This window comes from Acanthisitta chloris, unplaced genomic scaffold (genome assembly GCF_000695815.1).
Source record: "Acanthisitta chloris isolate BGI_N310 unplaced genomic scaffold, ASM69581v1 scaffold5027, whole genome shotgun sequence".
NCBI classification, from domain to species: Eukaryota; Metazoa; Chordata; class Aves; order Passeriformes; family Acanthisittidae; genus Acanthisitta; species Acanthisitta chloris.
The window spans coordinates 78,312-98,104 of record NW_008681963.1 but is presented as its reverse complement, the minus strand read 5'-3'; the positions used below and the strand labels follow the sequence as shown (position 1 = coordinate 98,104).

At 37.3% G+C, this 19,793-nt stretch overlaps 1 protein-coding gene across 1 annotated transcript in view; it reads left to right on the top strand.

Moving 5' to 3' along the window:
• The window catches only part of INVS (inversin), a 97,703-nt gene that overhangs the window by 10,282 nt on the left and 67,628 nt on the right, over window positions 1–19,793 (top strand). The window lies entirely within an intron of this gene.

Here is a 19,793-nt window from a genome sequence, read left to right as displayed (position 1 = left end):
GCTGAAGGAAGTGCTAAAGGAAGTATTCAACAATAAAATAAAACATACTTTAAAATATAACTTCAGAGCTGCAAGACATTTGAGTGTGTTTAGGGCTGAGAGAAGTGTCTACATTCTCACAGGGGAATGAACAAACTGCTGATGGGAGAAAAGAAGAATGGGAAGGGGAGTTTGGCTAGCTAACCTAGTCATTTGAGTTCATAAACTGTGAAAAAGACTCCACAGAGCAAATTAAAAACTCAAACTGAAAGGAACATCCTTTCATTTACATTTTACTTTTTGTAGTATGTTTAAACCTATAACTGCTCAAAAGTTAAAGTTGTTTTGGCTGTGTAAGCTGTGTCTTCTGGGAGCAATTAGAGTGCCTACCACAATTTTTGTCGCGAACCTTTTCTATTTATAATATCTTGTCACCTGTTCATAGTCATTCACATTGCTCAGATGTTTTACATAGTTTTTGATATAGTCTGCAATTTTAAAATTATTTTAGGTAGGTTTACATAAAGGTAACTATAGTATGATCACAGAATTTAGTATGGAGCAATTGAATAGAGAACCATTTGGGAAGATTATAATAATGTGATATTCTCCAGGTACACTTGCATGGGAGTCCATAGGGACCGTGTGGTCTGTGTTACTGCATCCCTTACTGGGAAATGAAGTGTTCATTTAATGGTTTACATTTACCAATGCCTTAGGTAAAAATGTTGACTGTTACAAACTAATGTGAATGCATTCTTGGAATGTGGCCAGTAATGCACAACATTACTTGACTGCCATCGTTGTTAGCTACAGTCGCTTGGAGTTGATGTGAAATCAGCTAATTCATCTGTGTGGTTACATACCACTACAGCCTGATGAAATATTTCAGTCATCATCATAACCTTGTCTCCAGTGTACTAGGGTTAACTTTTTGTGTTTCTGAGTGACCAGGTTAATTTGAGTGTTGTTTCAAAGATAGGTATTTCATAAACATAGCAATGTCAGAGACTTTAAAAATTGCTATCACATAGCATACTTGCCTGGTGTTCATACAGGCTTTTAGATTTTTATGATGTGATAGACACGTGAACATTTTAATAATTTTAAAAACTTAATTTTAAAAACTACATTTTCCCTAGGTCTTTGAAATACATTGTAGCATATTAAAATACATTTAGCATAATAATACATATAATGTAAATTCTTGTTTAAATCTTTGCCTGAATGTTCTTATTGTGGATATTTGGATTGTAGCAATGGAAGGCAAGAGATATTTTGCCTTGACATAACATCCAGTAACTGCATGTGCTCTCCATTTCCTTTATGCCTTGCTGCAATCCTGAAAGTGCAGTTTGGACTATGGGATACTTTGACTATCTTAGATGTGTGTTCAGTTGACACTGTAGATGAAAAGGAAGGTACAATCTTTACCTCATGCTATTTTAGCAGTAGAATTTATGCCATCACACCCTTATTGTGTAATGTACAAGATAGATGTGATTCACCTCACAGCTGGGTGAGTGCTTGTGCCACCACAGTGCCAGGGGGCAAAAAGTGGTCAGGAAACAGCCCTTGCAGCTGCTTTCCATTTGGCTTAGATGTCCTGTAAAACTGAATTCTGGGTCTTCTGAGGAGTTACTTGCTATTGATGTCAGCTCACAAAATGAACATTTCATATGTGTAAAATTTTGTCTTTAGTCTTTCCAGATTTAAATTTTAGGATCTGTTATGAGTGCCTTCTGAAAAACATAAAAAATTAAAATTCAAAACAACTTCATGTTTCATGCAGTTTTGGCTGTTTAAATAACAGTTTGCATTTTTCTTATTCCTCTCTGATACTTTTGGCTTATATTCTAGTATTTTTCGCCAAGGAGAAAAAAAAAACGCACCTCAGTAACAATACTGAAAGTTGACTTTCAGATAGAAAAAGAAAAATGGTGTGAGATCAGCAATTTCCAAAGTTTTGTTGTCAATGTTGGTTAATCATGAATCTATGTATTTCCTAGGGCCACTGTATAGTTTTTGTGTTTAGAAGCTTGTGAGTCAGTCGCTGCCCTGTGCTTCATCAAAACCAGATTCACATGACTTTCTAAGTCTCCATTAGTTTCTAGTCACAAGTATAAGTTGTTTAGGGCAGTGCTTGGATTCAGATTCCTAAAATGCACTTGTGTTGCATCCTAATTTTAATTTTCTCTGGAGAGAGAATTTAAGATTAATGCACAGACCTTTATATGCAACTAGTGAAGAAGCAGGGAAGAGAAGGTACTTTTCCACACAAATCATGTTAACTAAAGCAGATGGAAGTAAAATGAAGCAAGATTCCCTGAGTCAGAACCTTCCTCTCTAGGTACTAGTATATTCCTTTTGCCATGTTTTGCTGCCTCTTTGTCAGGTTCTCTGCAGCACCTTACTCACCAGATTGTAGCAGACAGACATCCTGAGGGCTGAGGTTTGTTGCCAGAATATTTGAGACTCTTTAGATTATCATTCTCAGGTTTCCTTTACATGTCCCTTTGCACTTGTTCCTCTGAAACAGTCTTGCTGTTGATTTGACACAAAATGGTCTCTGCTGTCTTTGGGAGCTACAGAACTGTCGTGGAGGCAAAGAGTTTGTGAGGAGATGCTCTTCAAATGCCAAACAGAAGCAATAATGTAGCCATCTTGGACTGAAGGAATCTGAATGTCTTCATTCATGTGTTTAGATTCAAGGTGGTGACTACCCCATTAGTAATCCTGCTTATTGAAAGAAAATTGGTTTTGTTCTCTGCAGGGGACAGAGAATCTTGCAATACTTCCTTCCCTCAGCATCAGCTAAAACTGCAGCCAGTGTAAAGTTCTTTCCTTCATTTTCAGCATCTAATAACCATGCTAAGGTATTGGTAGAAATGCCTGGTCTGCTCACATGAGGTGAAACTATTCCCATTTTTTCTGTCTGGAGACTTTACTGATATGCCAGTTCATGTCTTTCAGTCCTAATAGCTTCTGGGGTTTTTTTAAACCCTGTTATAGAGCACACATCCAGGAGTGTGTCACATACCTGAATTCAGTCATAAACCATCAGTATTAAGTAAAATGAATTAGGGCTCCAATTGCCTTTTTCTCTGGAATGGATTTCTGGTTGGTTAGGGCTTGAATGAACAGCTGTAACATGGTTCCATTAACACTTGCCTAACTTGCTTCTGAGGACACCTGTGTGAGTTACAAAGCTGGCTATACTTGGTGAGTGTGTGTATACATACACATGTTTATACCAGCTCTCCATTAGATTTTATTTTACTTTTAGCTTCCACCTCTCTGCAAGTTTTACACTTGCAGCTGTTGTCTGCAGAATAGCAGACAGCTTGTGCTTTCATCGTGGAGCAGATTCTCCTGGAAGCTATGCTTAGGTGCATGAAAAGCAAAGAGGTGATTGGTAATAACCAACATGGCTTTACAAAGGACAAGCCATACCTGATGAATTTGGTGGCCTTCTATGATGGGGCCACTGAGTTTGTAGATAGGGCGAGAGCAACCATTATCATCTACCTGAACTTATGCAAGGCGTTTGACACTGTCCCACATGACATTCTTGACTCTAAATTGGAGAGACATGGATTTGCAGAGAGTAGTGATCAGTGGCTTGTTGTCCACATGGAGACCAATGACGAGTGGTGTCCCTCAGGGGTCGGTGCTGGGGCCGACACTGTTCAGCATCTTTGTCAGCGACATGGACAGTGGGATTGAGTGCACCCTCAGCAAGTTCACTGATGACACCGAGCTGTGTGGGGCAGTCACACTGGAGGGAAGGGATGTGCCATCCAGAGGGACCTTGACAGGCTTCAGAGGTGTGCCTATGCAAACCTCATGAAGTTCAACAAAATGAAGTGCAAGGTACTACATCTGGGCCATGGCAATCCCAGGCACACCTACAGGTTGGGTGGGGAAGTAATTGAAACCAGCAGTGACGAGAAAGACTTGGGAGTGACCGTGGATGAGAAACTCACAATGAGCCAGCAGTGTGCACTTGATGATCTGTAAGGCCCATTCCAGCCCTTAAATTCTATGATTCTGTGATTCTATGTTTGTTATGACTGTTGCATAAGGAGTTTATTTTGTAAGAGCATTTCTTCCCGTTCTTCGGAATGCTAACAATCACATCCAGTGTTCAAAGTTCAAATTGTTATTTGTTGATAGTACAGAGTTCTTCCTAAACTATAGGTAAAGGTTTCAGCACTACACACTGATGGTCATAGAAAACATTATCTGATGTGATAGTCTCACAGTGGTTCCTTAATCCTTCATATTTTCCTAATGGCACCTCAGACTCCTTTTTAAGTAGCTACTTTGTTACCTGCAGTTGTGTAGATGATCTCCTCCCAGGTATTCTTGTGTACTCAGACCTTTTGCTTGTTGTCCCCACAAGTGTCCTAGCAGCCATCTTTCAGAACAGTGGTTTGTCACAATAGCTCTATTTTGCTTTGGATAGCAACAAAGAGTATCAAAATTTCTGCACTTGATATAAATGCTGTTCATAGCCTCTACCAAAAATATTTCTGAGACCACCTCTAGGCAGACTGTGCTGTTACATGTTCTTTCAATTCCAAGGGTTTCAGCCCAGGTAAAAAGTGAAGTTGATCTGATGATTTCAGTACTCCTGTCTAGTGCAGTTTTAATAACAATGTTGTGTTTACCAGTTAATGAGGAAACTGAAGTCTTGGAAGTCGAAGTTGCTGTGTCGTCCTTGTCTTGCCATGCTTCATTCAAATGGCCTTTGTTATTGAAGCATTTCTGTCAAGCAGTTGTTACCTAAATGGTGTGTCAGGTACTCACCTGTTCTCATCTCAACAAAAGGTTCTTGTAATCTCTCTGTCTCAGGCATCATTAATGACATTCTGGACTATTTGCAAGAAGTAAGGCTTAGAGTGTTGACTTTCTTATTGGTCCATTTAGCCACCTTTCTATGCCTAAATGTTCTCACACCTTACTTTGCAGAAAGTTCCTGAAATTAATAAGGTAAGGTCAGAAATTTTGTCTGTCAGTACTACTTGAAATTAGCCGTGCTTTTTGAAAAAAACCCTGTGGTTATATATTGATATGATAACCTTTGATGTGTGAAAGGAGGTTGTAGTCAGGTGGGGGTTGATCCCAGGCAACCAGCAGTAGGACAAGAGGGCACAGACTCAAGCTCTGCCAGGGGAGGTTTAGGGTGGATATTAGGAAGAGATTTTTTTTACGGAGAGAGTGATCAGGCATTGGAATGGGCTGCCTGGGGAGGTGGTGTATTCACCATCCCTGGAGGTTTCCAAGGTGAGACTTGGTCTAGTAATTACGGTAGGGTTGGACTTGATGATCTTTGAGGTCTCTTCCAACCTGGTTGATTTGATGATTCTATGATTGCTTAATGCTAATAATTGTGTTCTTAATGGTAAGTTTGTGTATGGATAGGCATGTTTTGTATTACAGTTTTTAAGCTTTGTGCATCTGTTGATCTCAAAAAGATTTTTTGTGTGAAAAGGAGCTAGAAAGTTAAACTCTTTGCTTAAATGTAGCAAACATATCTTTGTCTTGATGGAAAATATTCAAAATACAGCACAGTGCAATGCGGGATGATTATTCTAAAATACAACACAATGCATTGTGAGATGATTATTCTCAGCTCATCTCATGTAACTAATAATTTACATTGCAGATATCTACATCTAAGCTAGTCATGTAGTTCACTTTTAAAGTTAATGCACTTTAGGGTGCAGTCCATTCACCCTCAAGTATAGATGAGTATCCTAGGGCACAGTGACTAGCTCAGTCTTCCTTTTAGACATCTAACTGATGTAGGTTTTCAAGTTGTCAATGTCTAAATTGTGACAAATGAATCTCACTCAAGGCATACGTTTTTTAGTAACTCATCATTTTTCAGTTGTCCTTGACATGATCTTTCAAAGCATCTGTTGTCTTTTCATCAGCCCTTTGATGGAGATGTTTCAGTCTTTGTAGGCAGAAGGCCATGTAAATCAAGTTACTTAGTTGGGGGGGTTTTATTGCCTTGTGAGCTATTGTTTTAGTCTCTCTTTTCAAGTGGACAGGTCTCCCATGCAATTTTGAAAGGGTGCACACCCTTAAAAAGCAATAAATAAAAAAGAATTAAAAAGCAATTGAACAAAAAAGACCCCAAAAATCCAAACCCCTCAGAAGATGATAGAAATTATTGTAGGAGTGCACCTGTGAAAATTGCCATGGGAGTTTCAGAAGATGGTTGTGACTTCCTGAACACGGATGTAATTTACTGGGAGCTGAAACAGTGACTGATTACAACAGAAGTAGAATCATTAACATAATTTGCCAGTGATTTCACACTGAGGAATTGTATTACTGCATGGGCACAGATTGTTTAAACTGGTACAAGTTAGATTATTGTGAAATAAACATGCTGTGGAGACAGATATGAGTACTGGGATTACAGTTTAACAACAGGCATTCATTTTCACTTGTAAGCATTCTGGTAGCAATTTGCTTCTAATTTTCAATTGCAACTTGCTTAAACACCCACATGTGATGCTTCTGAAGGGAAATGTTTCTACATACCCAAATTACCTATATTTGTTTTGTCATTTATCTTTCATTAAGTAATTCCAGTTTAATTTAAGGGCAAAAAACCCAGGCCTTCTTTCAGAGGATGTTCAGTTATTAGCAATCTGTTTACTCTGGGAATAATCTACCTGAGTCTCTCTGAATACCTTAAGCACAGCCTTTTGTGTTTAGAGGGATTGAAGAAAAAAAATAAAAGTTTTTTTGGATTATAATAATATGCACTTAAAATATCTATCAGGGTACTTAACTGTCAGGAGGATATTAATTTTGGCTTCAGGAAGATTGATACCACCCCAGTTGGATAATGTGACTTTCTTTATCTGGGAACATTAAATATTGTGTAGTTTATTTATTTGCTGACATGGTTACTAATAAATAAGAGTGCATTCAGCATGCAGTTAGGAATTCTGTGTAAAGTAGGAGGGTGTATTCTAATGAGCTTGTATTTTTCTTAAATTAGAAAAAAAAATGTTTGCTCCTGGATACTCATCAGTAACCACGAAGGTAAAGAAGGAAGAAAAAACAGCCTGTGGCAAGCATAAGACATGGCAGAAAATTGGAAACAGAAGGTTACAGTCTTATCTAATGAGTACAGTCAGGATAGTCCAAGAGCCCCAAACCCAGAATGTTATTACCCCGTTCTTGAGCAAATGAAAGATGTTTGTATGAAAAACTCCTGAATTAAACTTGCCTGGGAGCAAGCTTATACATTTTCCCCTCACTGCCTCTTTCAAGATGTATTTTCTGGAGCTGCAGTCTCTCAAATCTTTCATAAAGCATTATTTGATCTGCATAAAAAAACACACATGCTGCTTTCTTTCCCAATCTATATCATGAAAATAACTAATCAGGGTGTCTTCCAAAGACAATGGTGGTCAGTTCATGTTCTTTTTGCCCTAGGCTGGTAACCTTCTGTTAAGTGAGAGCTCAGAATGAGTAATATTAATTCTATGTACATAGGTTCATGAAATGTGAATGAGCTTTACATTCATTCTGTGATACTTCCATGTGAACATACAATTTGATTAAATGTGAAAAATCTGAACAGAGCAGGATGTGAAATAGCAATGTTTGCTGACCAGCCAGAAGAGGTGATTTTTTTACATGCAGGACTATAGTTCCCTCCGTGTTTAATTAAGCCACAGAAAAAAACCATGATACAAATGTTTTCTTTACTTTCCTGAACAAAGAGTTCTCTCTAGTGAATGCAGCCTGAAGATGCTCAAGGGCAGAAGGCACAGCTCCTTGCATGACATTTGTATGTGTTGTATTACAGATAAGCTGAACTAGCTGCCAAAGGGTGGGTCCCATCCATGACCTTCCCCTACAAAAGAATGATTAATTTTCTGCGGGTTTAGCTCAAAACCTCATGCTCCCAAGTGCTTTTAAGTATTGGTTATCATGATACTACCATTGATCTGTGCTTTAAACCCTGTTGAAATGGTTAAAAATAACCACAGGAAGAGCTGAAGAAGAAAAAACTCACATTGTTACAGAGATCTGATGCAGAGTATAGTCCCCGAGAAAGTTGTGCTGTCACTGCTGAGAAAGAACAATAAAACAGAGACTTGCAATGCTGGAATTTCCTAAATCAACATTGACACAATGAAAAATATTCTCAAAATCTTAGGTAAGAATTTTACAGTGTCCTATTTGAGTTCAGGAAGGAAGGGAACCCTTTTGAAATTGGGGGTTTGTGTGTGTGTTAGAAATAGCAGCTGTGACTCTCAGATCTCATAATATCTCTCCTAGTTCTGCTTTTGACTGTTCTTTAGATTTCATGAATACTTCCTTTTGCCTCTGCACTAACCTGTCTTCATTCAAAGCAAAATATTAAAGTATGAAAATGTGATCTTAATCAAAGTATTGGTCTCCTCTTATCAAACTCAGCATTCCAATGTAGATAAAACTGTGGAAATCCTGTTTTACATGTCAGGTTTCAGTTGCACAGCAGATACTATAGCATCTGAATTTGATTTCTCACTGGTTTTGTTTTCCATGAAGTCATATTTTAAGACAAGGTTATGCAAAAATTTCCATGCCAAAGTAGTTCTCTTGACTTTGAGTTCAAGAGCAGAATTTCAGAGTAGCTAAAGATCAAACCCGGTCTCTATATAGACTGTACTGATAAATATGGTATGAGTGTCTATAGCCTATGGTACTTGTAAAATTGACTTTTAAATTATTTCAGCAACTATTGGTTACTAAACTAGCTTACTTTAGTAAGCCATGTTTGAAAATATTGCTTGCAATATGTGGCTACCTCCCTGACTGCAACTACTTTCCAAGAGTCATTTTATGCATCAAAGGAATTCTAGCATGGCTAACCAAAAAACATAGTGTCTGTAACTGTCTCTGGGTAGGATTAGACTGTGAAAGAAAACAAATAAAACTGGCTGAGGCAGTAAAATGCATGTTGCTATAAATGTCTGACAGGTTTGCTCTATAGCCTGCTGTAGACAGAATGCTTCTATCTGTTTCCACTTGTAGTAGCAAAATACTGGATTTCCCCATTTAGAATAGTACAAGCAAAAGCTGAAGGTGGATGGAGGATGGTTAAAAAGAGGGTTTGCAGCAGGAGCACTTGTGAAGTACTTAGGCAAATACTACCTAGTAGAGTATATTTGCGTGGAAAGGGGTGGACTACGTGTAGTGCCTTTTCTTTGACATGCAGATGAAGTGTTGGTCTCCAGTTGCCTGGGGCAGGAGATGACTGGCAGCCTGTCCATATTTTAGCATCCATATATTAAAGGTGTTTTTTTTTAAATTGTGAGGTTTGCCAATCTAATTTAAAGGTAGAACAAAGAGTAAATAGATTTAAGGGTTTTGTGAAGATGAATGGATTAGTTCTGGCTCTGTGTAAGGCTTGTTCAGATGTGATTCTTGGGGAGGCACATCTGGAAAACAACTTGAAAAATATAGTGGTATAGAATTTCTGATTCTGACCTGCAGTAGTGGAAAAGATTCTCACTTATCAGTAAAAGTGCTCATAAACCAAATATTATGAATAAGTCTGACAGGAGAAAACTCAGGAGTCATAGCGGAGCAGATAACTCATCAGGTTAGTAAGTTTAATGCTTAAAGATATTTACAGATTTTGTGATATGAGTAGACATTAAGAACAGTTAATTTTTCCTTCACTACATAGCACCACCTGGCCCTGTAGTATAACGTTGTTGTGTGTTTTGTAATAAAAGCACTTAATAAAAGGGGGAAAAAGCCCAAATGAGAATACTTCTAATGAACTAGGTAAAACCAGATTAGGAGAACGTTGTGGTTTAACCTCAGCTAGCAACCAAGAACCATGCAGCCACTCACACACTCCCCCACCAACAGGATGGGGGAGTGAATCAGAAGGGTAAAAGCTACAAAAACTCATGGGTTGAGATAAAGACAGTTTAATAGAGAAAGCAAAAGCTGCACACACAAACAAATCAAAGCAAGGAATTAATTCGCTGCTTCTCACAGACAGGAGGTGTTCAGCCATCTCCAGGAGAGCAGGGCCCCATCACGCGTAACGGTTCCTTGGGAAGACAAACACCATCACTCCAGATGTCCCCCTTTCCTCCTTCTTCCTCCCACCTTATATACTGAGCATGATGTCATATGGTATGGAATATCCCTTTGGTCAGTTTGGGTCACCTGTCCCAGCTGTATGTCCTCCCAGTCTCCCATGCACCCCCAACCTCCTTGCCAGCGTGGCAGTGTGGGAAGCAGCAAAGGCTTTGACTCTGTGTGAGCTCTGCTCAGCAATAACAAAAACATCTCTGCATTATCCACCCTGTGCCCAGCACAAATCCTAAACATAGCCCCACACTAGCCATTGTGAAAAAAGTTAATTCTACTTCAGCCCAAACCAGCGCATATGTATTCCATTTCTTTTTAAACAAGGTATATGTTGAAAACAATGAGAATCTGCTCAATATAAAGAGACCATAACATAAATGCTTTTGCATCAGTAGGAGTTTGCAATGAGTTTGCTCATTCTTCCCTGATGCAGAGGGCTGGGCCATGCCAGGTGTACCACTGCAGGTCTCCTTCAGCACGGCTTCCGTGTGGCTCACTGTTAGGAATTCTGAACAGATCTCCTGTTGGAAAGGACAGAATGCTATTAAAAATGTGGTTTTATCACTGTAGATAAAGACATGATACACTATGTTATTCGAAAATTGCAATATTTGTCTGCTCTTCGCATTTGTTATATTTGGAGTACATTTTAGAACATAATAGTAATAATTAAAATTTATTCATATAAATATTATCTAGTTTCAACTTTTTTACCAGTTGGCTTGAGTTTTGCAAGGCCCAGCTTACCTAAATGTCCTGTAGATTCAGTTTTCCTTCAGGCAGTAGTTGTCTTAAGGGATCCATTTGCCAAACTGCTCACTTAAATATCTGTGCTTTGTGATAATGCTGTTCTGAAATGCTTATCTTTAAAGTATTTAATCATCTGTGTCTGGTTGAAACAGTTAATAAATATGTGCTCATCCCCAAGAGCATTTTTGTAAGCTTAAGAAGTTAAAACAATCTGAGGAGTAATACTGTACAATTGTAAATATTTTTTTGCTAAATAAATTTTTTTGCATCGTATAGATTTTTTAAAATATTATTATGTAGTGTCCTTTCATCTGTACAATCTATGTGTTGCAGAGGAACATTTTCCTCAGTTAAAGTGTAGATTTTTCCAAATAGAATAACAGATATTAATGTTTTATGTCTCTGACTAAAGGAGCTTAATTGAAGCTTAAATTATGCGTTAATGCAATTTGATTTAATATTGGTTTTTTTGTTAGTAAGTAATTTCAGAAACATAGGAATTCCTTGCTGGAAAATATTTTCCTTTTTGGCATAGTTGAGAAATCAGCTAGTTAATTATAGCAGGTCAGTACTAATTGCTTTTTAACTGTTTAAAGAACTTGTGCATTTTTGCTCACATTATTCTTGTGATTGCCTGATCTTAACAGTGTTATTATGAGTTTATTTTGGTTTTTTTTGTGTCTGCTGTTGTTTGTTGTAATGAAGAGCCTCAATTTTGACACTGTGGCTCTGACCTCGCTGTTACTGGGTTTGGATAATACTGCTCTAAGAATAACAAATGTTTTTGCTGCTGTTCAGTTTGCCTTAGAGTGATGTGACTTGTGAGATCCTAAGTCACCGTGTACTGCATATTGTCCTAGAAAGGAATTTCTTTTCCTTAAGAAAAAAGCTGAAGAAAATTTATAGTGATATATTCAAATGATGTAATCCTGGTTTGTATCACTCTACTAAAAAGAAAGAAAAAATTGTAGCTATTAAACGGAATAACAACCGTAACACCTCTCTGTCATGTAGTTCGGTGTTGGGATTCCTTTTTCAGTGATGCAAATCTTTGTCTCATGTTTCCCAGCTCAAGCTTGGTTTTCTGGGGTTAATTTTCCCGGAGCTTCTGCCTGGGCTTGAGAAGAGCTCTGTACAAAGGGAGTCAGTACAGCCTAGTGGAGAGCAGAGTCATGAGCATTTGCATCTCTGGAATGTTTTTATTGACAAACGGTAGTCTGCTATTGACATTCGTGTCCCTTGATGATACTTCTATCCTAGCTTATCTTTGCTGGTCAAATGCCTTAATTGTTCTGGCCTTTAATTCAGTCAAAGTTGGTGCACGAGTGGAAGAGAAAAGAGAAGGAACAGGTCTAACAGAGCATCAAGCTTGAGCTGTGAAGCTGCTGGCAACGATCAACCTGTCATAATGTTATGATTTGTTCATTTTTATACCATTTATTAGCCTTTACTTGTTGTGCCATTTGGCCTCCAGGGCAGATAAAGTGCTGTCTAATTTGGTAGGTTTGCTTCTGTCAGAGTGGCCTCGACAGAGAAGGTGTTAGCTGTAGTGACAAATAATCAATAGCTGTCGTTGTCATGAGGAACGTGAGTAGTTGGGCCTTTCATCTGGAGGATTAGAGGTCTAATTGGATTGAGAATAGGGAGGGTGAGCTGTTGGGTAACCCTGTCAGCTATGTTAAGCTGTCAAATGTCAGCCTTCCTGAAAGGAAGAAGGAATGGTTAGCTTTCAGAAACAAGGAAGAAGACATATGAAAGCTTTTTAAAAAGTAATAGGTAGAAAAGTAGAATAGGCTAACATATGCTTTAACCCTTTCTTGTTTAATTATATATCTTTCTAGTTAATGAGCAAGTGTGGTGTGCACTCTCGCTCTCTAAGACAGGCAGAATTTGTGAGAAACAGATTTGGCAGTGCTGTACCAAATCAGACTGGTTTTATGTCTTGAGAAAAAGCCAGTTAACTACTCAGATGGCGAATATCAGTGCAAAAGATTATGGGAGAGGAAAATATTCACCAGTGGAAGGCATTACTTAGTAGAAGCTGTAAAGAAACCAAATATTTTATTTTAAGATTTTGTTGTAAAATTTTGTCAGTCTGATAGTACCAATATAATTTTTGCAATATAAGCAGTTGTTTCAAAGTTGCAGTAACTAGAATAAGTATTATGATCCAGTCCTGCTCTGGACTTCAAAATTGTCAGCTGAATTTTGTCTTTATTTTCTTACTATTGGTTTTGATCCTTTGCTGTCTGCCTGTTTCTTGGAGAAAGGTTTCTGTTGTTCTGAATAAGATAAATCCAATGAAAGAGCTATTTTGCTAGTAGCACAAATAATCTATTGTCTCGGAAGGTTCACAGTCCTAATGTTTACCTTATCAGAATAAATAATAGGACTAACTTTTAATGGAGGATTTCTTTGTTTACAAAATTACTAAAATAGTTGTTTCTTTAGTTGGCATCTTATTTTGTCACTCTTTTTAAAGCAAGTGTTAACTATAACCATATTAATATTCCCTTTCTCTAAGTAACACATTTTCCCTGAGATCTATAGTACTTGGTCAAAGTTATCCATGTGACTGGCTACCTCTTAACTGTTGATGACCTTGAAATAGCAAGGTTTTTAGAGAGAAGTAAAAAAGCTATTTTGTATCAGGTAATTAAACTAAAGCAAATTTTATATTTTTTTTCTTTTTTAATGGGCTTGTAGGTATTTTAAATCTCAGAGATGTGGGCTTTTTTCTGCATTTGATTATTCTGAAGTAGCGGTTTTACTATCGGTGTTTCAGTTTGGATTGATTCCCCTGCTGCTCCCCTCTCTTCTGCAGCACTTATTGATGACCATTTGAACTCACAATGTCAGTTTTACTGGTGGCCTGCTGTAAATACTGGCAAACCCATCCTTAATCTCAGGTTTAACTTTGTAGATCAGTACAATGGTGTAAGTATTTCCGAAGCAGAAATCTTGAGCGGATTGTCTGTTACCACATTTCGGTGGCTTATGTGTCAGAAATCATGGGGTTTTCCCCTTTGGGAGTGACAGCCATACTCTCAAAGATGCATCTTTGTGTGAGACTTTGGATTCATTAGTCTTGAATAATTTTAGGGGTTTGCAATTAGTTATCTGACAGGTATTGTACCTCTGTCATTTATTTTCTCATAATCCAGTTCTCCTGACTCATCTTTCTCTGTTTTGTTTCATTGCTTCCCCAACTCTGACTTTATGATCTTGATATTTATTTTTGAGTCCGTATAATCTAATTTAAGCACATTTAACCTTCTGGTGTGAGCTACAGGAAGGACAGATGAAGAACTGACATCATACCCTGCTCTTGCAGCTTTAAGTGTGTTGCAGATAGCTGAGATTGCTGAGCTGCAAGACAAGTATTATGCTGCTGTGGCCTGGTTGGCTTCAGTATCCATAATATCCATGAAGCTGACCCAGTGTTTCTACACTGTGTTGTAGTCTGCGCTATAGATGCACTGTGATAAAATGAGCTTTTTCCTGGTAATAAAATAAGCCCAGGCCTATTTATTATTAGCAGATGGTTTAATTATGTTTTTAATTTATTAAAAATATATCCATTCTTCTGAAAAAAATCTTGGCAAAGTCCCATCTTTATTTTTATTCATTGTGATAAAAAGTGTGTCAGAATCCAGTATCTTTATTTCTAGAACTTTACCTAACACTTTCTACCAAAATCCTTGCCCTGCATTTTTTCCCAGACAACTTCCTTGCCGTGGCAGTGGTCTGTGGTTTCCTTGTTTTATCCTCTTTGCCTACCTCTAACATCACTATTGGTGATATTTTCTTTCTCTTTTCCTCCAGCAACATTACAGCTATTTTCATCAACCTAATGGACTTATTTTCACTGTACAAAATATTCTCTCTCATTTTCAAGCATGATGTAATTTCATGTCTCTGCATCTCTGTTCTACTTTTTGCTATACTAACTCTCATCCTTTCCTCCATTTTGATTGATATATTTTTCTACCATGTTTCCTGTGCTTGAAATAATCCAAAGAGGATACTGTCAGGCTCAAGGCATTAATTTTATTATCATCCTAGTGCCTCTGTTGAGCAGTCTTGATCTCAAGCACTTGAAATTTGAATTTGAAATTTCATTAGAAATAGTAAGAAAAGAAATGTCTCCAACTGCAGTGATTTTCTAAAAGATTTTGCAAATATGAATCAAGTACAAACCATGGTGGCAGAACAGAGAAGCTCTGCTTACGTTGTGTTTCTCAGTAAAAAGGAACTAATTCTGCATAGCATATGGAATGATATCTTAAATTTCTGTACAGCCAGCTGGTAGAATTACTTTATTTTCCTCTATTGAATTCATCACATACTCTTGTGAATAAAATTTGGAAGAGCTTCTGGGCTAATGGCTTACCCATTGTTAGCTTTTCTGATTCTTTCCTAAGTCCTTTTCCATAGCAATAATTTTTCAGGCTGCTATCAAGAAATAAAATCATTTGTATTAGTTTATGAAGAATATCAGTTACCAAAAATGAGTAGGTAAGGTGATCCTGTCCTAGAAAAAAATTTTAACTGAATGCTCAAGGCTGAAAAAGAAATATTGGTGCATAACTTCAACTTTGTTGTGAAGATGGACTAGAACTGAACAGGATGCAAATGTGCAGGACACTAAAGAGAAGTGTTTTGTGCAGGCCTGAGCAGTGCTTTTTCTACAGAGCATTCTTCCATGTTGCCTGATGTTTGGCTGTTTTAAGGTGACTTAATTATCTTAGTTTTCAAATGCTAGCTGTCTCGTGCATGCTGTTATCAAACAGCAATCTCCTCTCCCTCGTTTTACATCATTCAAAGGATAGGTGAAAATTTCTCTGGCATTTGAGCTTGACAATAGTGGTTGCATCTTAAAGATGGCATTCTTTTTAAACATGGTACTTACTGTTCTTGGAGTGTTATGGTTCAATCTGAGCAGATTTCACTTTGTTTCACTCATATAACTGTTCCTTGAGCATGTTTAGCATTGTGTCATCCCTCGGTGCACGAGAGACTTGCCCAGCTCTTCTCCTGGGACATTGGTGTCTGCTGCCAAGTCTGTACCTTAAAAAGTACCTTTGCAGGCAAAGACATCTCCCTGTTTGAGTGTCCTTTCTGAAACATCATTCTTGCATTAATTGCCCCTCTGCACCTGACCTCACGACGATCTTTAATGGTTACAAGAAGAAATATTGTTGTTGGGACTGAGAAATGGCTTCCTTGTTTGTGTCCAGATTTGGCACTGACAAATTAAAATGGGACTATCACTAGTATTGCCTCATCAGTTTGGGTTAGTTCAGTTTTGTGAACTGTAGGGTGATTTCTGTTTGAATAAGGTGACTTTTTCCAGCTATTCTGTGCGAGGCAAAGGTATTTGTTTTCACCAATTATAAATGTTATTCTAATTTTAAGAGAATTAGTTTTGTGTGAAATGTTTCCACATGCACTTGATTAAATGTAGTACCAGTGATAGATCATTTTGAAACAAGGCACCGTTCTGCTGAAATCTCCAGGAATCTTCTATCAGGTGTCTGACATGTCCTTAATCTGATGCTCAGGCTTGTCATTTGAATCAATAGTGTACTAGATAGGATGTCTTCAGCATGCAAGGCTACTGCTATGGAAGGTATTTGAAAAATAAATTCAGATCTTATTGCCAGCCACAAACTCCGGGAGCACTAATCTTTCATTTGTCTCTCTCTTTGTCTGTAAACAGTTGGTTAAATTGTTGATTAAAGAGAATTGAGTGAATCACACTCAAGTCAAAATGGATATGTATGAACTACATAAGCAAATTCTGTTGTTGCCTGAAAAGCAATATCTCATGTCAGTATTTAATAAAATACTAAATTAATTTAACTTATTTATTAAAATTATACATTTTTTGTCTCTTTGTAGAGCAGTTTGGAACACTCTTCTGTTAGAAATTTTTTTTTTGCTAATCAAGAATGAAGAATTAATGCAGAATGCTACCAATTTTTATTAATTAGGAATAATTTCTACAGAAATATGAGTGGATTTATCTTATGACTATCATCTCTATGTGTTCAGCCTGACGATGGGAACATTTAAATGTAGACAGAGATACATCTAAAGGACACATTTTTTCAATGTTGTTAGTACAGTGTAGATTTGGGAAGACTTTGAAACACCAACCTTGAATTGTTATTTTATCTGCCTGTAGTCTGAACAAAGAGAAATAAATGTGGTACTTTTATTACTGCTAGGATGTCGTTTGAGTAGCTTATGAAGGCTTTGATTTATTTACCAGTACTGTAAGTAGATTATGGCTTCATTTTATATCTCAAACATCACTGTACTGTCTATAGAAACTATAAAATATTGCCATATATAAAAGTAGCCTGAAGTGTCTTAATAATTATTTAAATTAAGAGTAAACCTACCTTTATTGTTGGTTGTTTTCATTTTGGGTTGTCTGACTACTATCGTAATAGCTCTGGAGCCTTCACTGTGGCCGGAGCAGTTTTCTCATTGAATAGAATGTGATAGTTAGTTTTGCAATTATTTCACATAGTGGTTTGTTAGAGGATGATTTTTGTTTGTTAAGGTGTTTGAAATATATTTAAATCACTTAAAAGACATGCATTTATTTTCAGATAAAACAGCAGCTAAAATAATAAAAAAAATTCTGGGAAGATTTGCTCAAAAATGAGCATATGTGCAAAGTTTTCATTTTGCAAGCATTGTTACTTCCAGCAGTCTGTAAGGACATGCCATGCACTTAGAGGGGTGCAATTAAGAAGTACAAGGCAGTAGTGACACTGCGGTAGGTCATAGTGATGCTTAGTAGGAATGGCAATTAGTTCACTTCCAGAATGAAATAGTAATGGACAAAACTGGGATAAAAAGTGAGAACTTGGACTGGACTAATGGCTGTCATTCAGACTTGTGTTTTCAGCTAGAATTCTGGCATGAATAATACTGTTCTTTATAGCATTTTATTAGATTTTTAAATGGCTTATGTATATTTCAGGGATATATTTTCTTAGTTTTGTAACACTACTCTTAGTTCAAGACAATTCCACTCAAAGCCATTAAGATGAAGAAAATGAATATGGTAAATATTTTCTAGTACTTATCTTTTTGGGGAGGAGGGAGTCAGTACTTTCTGGCAAGTCTTTCAAAGCACTATTTTTTGAAATACAATAATTTTTAAAAGCTAAGTCTTTGATTCTTTATGGAGGGGTGGGCAGTGATCCTGTAAATATGGATGATGTGTCTCTGGCTTTGTCTTAAATCCCCAGAGGTTGTGTGTTGTGGGTACTTCTGCCTGAATGACTTCAAAAGAACACTACAGGAAAACAAGTTCAGTAACAGTGGAAGAGATCAACTGGAAATGAGAATGCTAATTGCATTTTCATCCTTGAAGGGTTTTTTTTTACATGAAAGCCACTAATTTCTATAGGTAGACCATAACATTTAGAGCTGAAGAGCCAAGAACACCACAGATAAACAGCATATGGATAAATGAGGTTAAAGGCTGTAAGATACAAACACCTATTTTCTTTTAACTTATGCTGGGAAACAGTTTTACCTTGGCTTTTACAGCACTGGTCAGTTGTCTTTTCTGTTGTATTCTTTGACTCTGTGCCAGTTGATGGTTCTGTCTATTCCTAAGGAAACCAAGATACTGAAGCCAACCTTGCAAGAGGCTTTAGGGAGAAGTGCTCTTAGCTGAGACACTGCCTTGCTTTCAGTCAAAATGTCTGATAGGCAGAACTGGCCACAAGTCATACTGATGTTCTTTGCTGATGTATTGTCTAAGATGCTTTGCCAGACAGATGAACGTGTTCAGCTTGGAAACTGGTAAATAAGGTTTCTGTTCAGCTGTCGGAGAGGTTTTCTCCAGTTGAGTGTTTTACTTTTGAATCTAGAATGCTGCTAACAAAGTTACTAAAAGGGGACTTTGTGAGATTAAACCCAATGTCAAAAATCAGTGATGTTTCTGCCATGGCTGATTTGAAAGGATTAGCAAAACATCACATATTTAAATCCAGCAGTGGTTTGATAGATAGAAGGCATGGCATCATCCTTGTCCACACAGAGGTAATAAATAGCTTACGGATTTTTCTTCAACGCCATGGTTCAATGGATGACTGCTAAGGGTTATGTGTAAAACAGTAATTCTGAAGATTTTCTTTTAGTTACTTTTATTTTTCAGTTGCATTGCTAATCTTGGTGTCAACTCTGAGTTTTCATATAGTCATAGAATGATTTGGGTTGGAAGGGATCTTAAAGATCATCTGGTGATGATGCTCAAATTAAAACTACGTAAACACTTGATTTCAAGTTTTCTTGAGTTAAACTTGTCAAGATGTGACTAAAGTTGTTTCAGAGCTAGAATAAATACTGTTTTAACACCCTATAATTAAGAAAATTTACATTATTATATTTTATCTGTCTATTCAGAGACTGCTTGTTTCTGTTCACTCCGCAGAGCTGTTACTGGGAATGCAGGTGGAAGTCAATCTTGTGACTACTGTCTGCCACCTGATTAGGGATTGCAGAGAACAGGGAGGAGTAGTTTCTCTACTACCTCTGCAGACTTTGTTTATAGTGTAGTTAGTACAGGCTGCCACAGTCAGTAGACAGTACACAGAAAAGGTGCGGTAAGAATTATTACCTGCAGTGTCTAATTTTTGCTCAAGTGTATGTCCTGAAGGTTGAGGGGAGTGTTTGAAAGGATTGAGAATGTCCTTATAACTGTTATGTTTAATGGAAACACTTCAGTGTATTTACTCTGTTGAACTTCTCAATCAGATTGATGAGTATGATCACTTTACTTAAAATTTGTGAAATAATTTGATTTATTCACCCTCTCTTTTGGTGTGGTTTCATTGAACAGTGATAATATTTTTGCACGTGGTGTGTTTTAATGAAGGCTGATTAATCCAGCTCTTAAG